We start from the raw sequence: 6,534 nt of genomic DNA on the forward strand, positions 1-6,534 counted from the left end.
CTTTGTGTCATGTGAAAAAAAAGACCCCATACCAAACCAACCTTAGCTTGGTCATCTTGAGGGAGTCGCTGGAAGCTCTCCGGCTATCAGTTTCCTCTCTGTAAAAGGAAGGTGCAAACTAGATCAATTTTTTTTTTCCAAACCGTGCTCTCCTGATCTTCTCTGAAACCTGGAACAGGTAGAAGGAGGGGAAATAGAAATTTTCATTAAGCAATTCAACCCTTTCTGCTTCTGTCATTTTTGACCTCAGACCATTTGCCACACCAGCTGGTTGAGCAGTTAATTCTAACCAGGCCCACCTCTGTGACACGCTAATGCTGTCAACAATTCCAGGTGACCTCAGGGGTCAGAGGCACTGCCTCTGTACTGGTTTGGCCCCTTTGCCACCTTGTGGGAGCTGTGAAAGGTTCCTGTCAGCATCGCGTCTTTCTCAAGGAGAGTGACTTGTGACAAGCCGGCGGGCTGGTAAGAACTCACAGGTTCCGGGCTGGCGGAGGGAGCCCGGTGGCCTGCGTGGAAGTGGGATTGCAGAGATCTACGTCTGTATTTTCACAGATGCAGGGCAGATACTCTGCCTGAGAGTCTGCAACCATTAACAATTTCCCGGCGAAACCTTTCTTGAACTCCAAAGGTGGGTTATATGATGTCCTTCCTATGTTTTCCAAAGCACCGCGGCTATTCACTCCCCAAGAACTTAAAATTGTTAGTGATATTGTTGAGGGAACAGAAGGCAAGCTGAGGACAAAGCAGAAACTGACACCCCGCAACCCCCTCCCCCCCATGGGACGTTTGTGACATTCCTCAGGCACTCCTGGCTGCCCTAAAGCAAAAAGAAATAGTTAACCTATACAGACCACAATCCTGCAAGGCTTGAGTCTCCCTCAGTTTACAAATGTCTTAGCGATCTACAAGAAAGAAGCATTTCTATCAATAACCTAGCTTCCAGAAGGAAATGTAGATACAATTAAAAATCTTTATAATCTGCAGCCTCCAGAAAGTTCCCAACTATCTTCATGTTAATGCCTTGCTAGAGGGGTAAACAACCTTAACCTGACAATAGCAAGGCCTCCAGTTTCCCGTGAGTCTTCTTTAACATATGAAAGTACTTTCTTGAAACCTCCCTTTTCCCTTACCTCTGCCAACCCCATAGTATATAATCAGCCACCCCTCACAACCAGGGGCAGCAGCTTTCTGCCCACGGGTCCTGTCCCCATGCTTTAATAAACCACCAATTTTGCACCAAAGGCATCTCAAGAATTCTTTCTTGGTCTTCGGCTCCAGACTCCACCCCACTGAACCTCACCTATGTTCCACAACCTCATCAGTATGGGCTGTATACCCACTCTTCATGTACCCTTTCTCTAGTCTGGAGGTCAGAAGCCATAGCTTTCCACTAGGAATCCCCAGGACCTAGCAAAGTCCTTGCCCTACAAAGGTGATGGTATTTCCCAGAAATAGCAACAGCAGTATTTCCAGCATCTGCCACATGTTCTTCCATAAACTTCCCACTCCCCATCACCAGGCAGAATCTATTTCCCCTCCCCTGACACCCAGGGCAGGAGGAGGGCCAACTCCGGGACTGCCTCAACAAATAGAATCCTGCAGAATGCTTGATTTCCAGGGCTAGAGCATAAAGAGACATAAGGATTCTGCCTGATGCTGCCTCCCTTGGGATGTTGACCCTTGAAACCAGCCACTGGGTCGTGGGGAGCAAACAATTTCCCAGCCGACAGCCAGCTTCCACTGCCAGACAGATGAACAAAGGACCTTCAGATGACTCCATCCTGTAGACTTCGAGCTTTGCAGTGGAGGCATCAAACACTGTAGGGCAAGACAAGGTGTCCCTGGTTTTTCATGTCCAAATTCTTGATCCACAGAATTGGTGAGCATATAAATGCTTGCCCCGCCCCTCTAAACGTTGGAGTTGTTACTCAGCCCCTGTATTTGGAACAGTGGTCCATGACAGACACTAAATACATTAGTGAATGTCCAGCCATGGGTTCTAGGAGATCCCTGGCCCCTCCTAAGAGGGAGAAGAAAAACAGAGCTATTCCAGGAAATAAGTGGAAATGTACTGTGTTTCTCCAAAGTTCTAAGGCATAAATATCTATAAGTACCTACTAGACTATTATAGATTTAAAAATCAGGATCCTATCAAGCCATGAAAAGACATGGAGGGAACTTCAATGCATTTTACTAAGGGAAAGAAGCCAGTCTGAAGAGCCTATCGATTGTATGATTCCCGCTAATACGACCTTCCGAAAAAGATGTACCTGTGGAAGCGGTAAAACAGATCAGTGATTGGCAAAGGTTAGGGGAGAGGACGAACAGGCAGAGCATACAGGATTCCTAGGGCACCGCGACTACTCTACGTACTGCAATGGTGGATACGTGTTATTCTCTATCCACACCTACAGAACGCACACCACGAAGCATGAACACTAAGGCAAACTGCAGGCTTTGTTGGTTGTCGGTATTGGTTTCTAGATTCACTGTCAGTTTCTAGATCGTAACAATGTCAGTGTTGGTTTCGAGACTGTAACAAATGTATCACTCTGTGCTAATGGTGGGGTCCCTGTGCTTGGGTGGGGACAGGAAGTATATGGGAAATATCTGTATTTTCTATTTAGTTACGTTTTCTTCCCATTCAATTTTGCTGTGATCCTAAATTGCTCTAAAAAATAAAGGCTAGGGGCTCCCGGCTGGCTCAGTTGGCAGGGCACATGACTCTTGATCTCGGGGTCGTGAGTTTGATCCGCATGTTGGGTATAAAGATTACTTTAGAAATAAGTAAATTAAAATAAATAAAAAATAAAGGCTATTTTTTAAAAAGGTCATTTAAATATGGTCTTCTTTGTTTAAGAGCCTAGGGATTCCTTCTTCCCTCTCCCCAACCTTCTTGCAAATAAACAGGCTGTGAATTTTTAGTGTTTGCAGACTTGAGGGTAAAGTCCGACCATGTACCTCATGGGTTAATTTACCCTGGGACTTAGTCTTTCCTTCCTTCCTTTCTTTGGTGGGCTGCATGTTATCTGGGAGCTGATCTGTTTCTAACATAATTTAAGGACTCCTCTGTTTTTGCCTTGAGTGACAGGGAAAAAACCTGAACCTTACAAGGCACAGAACTAAATGAATGGCTTAGGAGGAGATTAAAACAAGGACTCCAGGGCAGTTTGAATAATGAATTAAGCCTTCATTATTCTTGTTTCTCTAACAGTTATTAATTAGTAACTGTTTTCCATAAAAATATCAGTGGGATCATCATTAAAACTGGGCAACATAAACGTGATGTTTAATTTTGTGTTGTAATTAAAATTAGATGTTATAATTGGCTTTTATTGTTATGTCTATTTATTTAATAGGTATCTCCTCGGAAGATACAGCAGCTGACCATGTAGTTTCCAGATTATCTGGATGGCAGGTTAATTTATATGCACGCGTGTATGTATAAACACTTGCCAAACAACTTGGAAGAAGAGTGGGTGTCTTTCTACGCCACAGAAACTTCCAACCTCCACGGAGCAGAGATTTGATGGCAGTATCAGTGGGCTGGGGACTGCAGGACAGGAAAAGGCATGGCCAGAAGCCTAGGCTGAGAAGAGGGAAGTCTGAGAGCTGCTTTCTGTAAGTTTTTCACTTAGAAATGATGACAACAGATAGATTCTTTTTATTAAAAATATTTTAAGAATGTGCATTTGTTAATTGGTTTTTTAGTTTTATCAGTGTTCAACATGTACAAAGGTTAACATGTCAAATGGTCTTATTTTTTAAAAAATTTTTAGAAGACTTTATTTATTTGAGAGAGAGAGGGAGAGCCCACGCACGAGCAGGGGGAGGAGCACAGGGAGAAGCAGACTCCTGGAGGAGTGCAGAGCCCAGCAAGGACTAATCCCAGGACTCTGAGATCATGACCTGAGCCAAAGTCGTACACTTAACCGACTGAGCCACCCAGGCACCCCTCAGATGGTTTTATAAGGCTTTAATTGAAAACCAGCCGTCCCCTACTGTCCTTTTCCATTCCTGCTTTCCTCTCCACACAGATGACCACTTATGTTTCTTAAAGCTGTTTCTTCTGGAGCTTGTCTCATATTTCTAAAATACATGCTTGTGCTACTATTTTTCATACCCTCATCTGTAAAATGGGTTTCACAACCTCATATGTCTGGTGTGGGCATGAAAAGGAATTAATTCAGGATGCCTGGCTGGCTCAGTCAATAGAGTGTGTGACTTTTGATCTTGGAGTCATGAATTCAAGCCCCACATTGGGCACAGGGCTTACTTAAAAAAAATGAAATAATAAAAAAAGGAATTAATTCATAAAAAGCACTTTTAACAGTGCCTGGCACTGTTGTTATATTAACTTTCTGCTTTTAGTTATTACCTATTTTCTTCTTACCATAAAAGCGTTATATTTAGCTATGTTACAACACCCCCCTTTACACACACACACACACACACACACACACACACACACACACACACACACACAGAGTTTCCCCTCCTGGCCAGTATTTTTTTTATCATAAGTTTTAAAGATCTATATTTAGTGTTTACATCATTATCTTGAGTATCTATGGGTGGGTCACATAGGATTTTATGATTACATTTTCTTTCTTACTGGAGCTAATCATTATCTCTTGTTTTGTTTGTTTTACTTGTTTATTTGCTTGGTATAAATCTGACACCAATTCCGACGTGTGTGTTTTCCACAGAAGCAAAAAAAATTATCAGACACTGGCTAAGTGTCCTTCAATTCAACCCTTACACGATGTACCTGGAGACAGTGTCAGATCCCATAGGTGAAGGGCTCAGTTCCACAGGACTGTCCTCTCTTCCACTTCAGATGCCAACAGCAAGTCCAGATTGTCTCCTGTGCTTCTGACCCACCAGCTATCAGTCAGAGGTTCCCATGGCCCCCTCCTTGAATTCAATTAATTTGCTAAAGTGGCTCACAGAGCTCAGGGAAACACCTTACTTACTAGATTACCAGTTCTTCATAAAAAGCTATAATTCAGGAACAGCCAGATGGGACAGCTGCATGGGGCAAAGTGTGGGGAAAGGGTGGGGAACTTCTATGCCCTACCCAGGCATGTCACCTTTATGAATATCCATGTGTTCATCAACCAGGAAGCTTTCCAAACCCCATCCTTCTGGGTAATGATGGAGGCTTTATGACCTAGGCATGATTGATTAAATCACTGGCCTTTGGTGGCTGATTGAACCTCTAGCCCCTTTCCCCTCCCTGGTGGTCAGGGGGATGGGACTGAAAGTTCTAAACTTCCTATCATGTGGTTGGTTCCCTGGCAACCAGCCTCTATCCCTAGGTTATCCAGGGGCTTTCCAAGAGTCTCCTCATCAACATCACAAAAGACACCTGTATCGCTCTAATCACTTAGGAACTTCCAAGGGTGCCAGGAACAGGGACAAAGACCAAATATATATTTATTATTAATCATAATGTCACATTTCACTTTCTGTGGACCATGTCTTAAATCATTCCCAACCCCTCCACCAGAAATCTCTTCTCAATATATTCTAAAAGTGTAAACGTCTGGGGGGCAGCTGTCCTTCCCAGGGCTCACTCTCCTCCTGCTGTATTATGCCTGGTGGTTCTCTAAATCGGCCACACAGCTGTCCCTCTGAGATTGCCTTTTACTATCAACCTTAAAATTCCTTTCTGTTCTCCTCTATAGCAGATCCTCTTTTTTTCCCCTCCTGTGAAATCTTCTTTCTTGCTTTATATCTTCCTTTTGAGTGAGCACATCCTTCAGTAGCTTCTAGGTTACGAATGTCTAAAAAATTACCTCACCTTCATACACAATTGATAGCTGGGCTAGGTATAGAATTCTAAGTTGAAAATATTTTCCCCTTAGAAGTGTGAATACATTTTTTCCTAGCTTCCAGTGCAGCTCTTGAGAAGGCTAATATTATCTTTTGAATGAGGCTTGTTACTTCATCTCTGGATGTGTTTAGAATCTTCTCTTTGTCCTTGGAACTCCAAAATTTTATAATTATGTGTCTTGGGGTGGGACTTTTAAAATCTATTATGCAGATAGAACCACCCTGGGTGGTTCAGTCGGTTAAGCATCCAACTCTTGATTTCAGCTCAGGTCATGATCTCAGGGTCATGAAATCGAGCCCTGTGTCAGGCTCTGTGCTCAGTGGGGAGTCTGCTTGAGATTCTCTCTCTCCCTTTCCTTCTACCCCTCCCCCATGCTCTCTCTCTCCAAAATAAAATAAGTAAATCTTTAAAGAAATATAATCTATTATGCAGAGAACTCAGTAAGTCCTCTCAACATGAAAAGTCATGTACTTCACTTCTGAGGATTTTTAAAAAATTACCTTTGAGTATTTCAATCCCTCTATTTTCTCTGTTTTCTCCTTCTGGAACTTCTATTTTATTCAAACATTGTAAATTTTTATCTGGTCTCCAAATTTTCTTTTTTTTTTCCCTCTCATCTTTCCATCTCTGATATTTTTCTGCTTTCTGGTATATTTCTCAAAATTTATCTTCCAACCTTTCTATGGTATTTT

The sequence above is a fragment of the Ursus americanus genome, chromosome 8 (genome assembly GCF_024610735.1).
Source record: "Ursus americanus isolate L20-20 chromosome 8, mUrsAme1.1.p, whole genome shotgun sequence".
Classification (NCBI taxonomy): Eukaryota; Metazoa; Chordata; class Mammalia; order Carnivora; family Ursidae; genus Ursus; species Ursus americanus.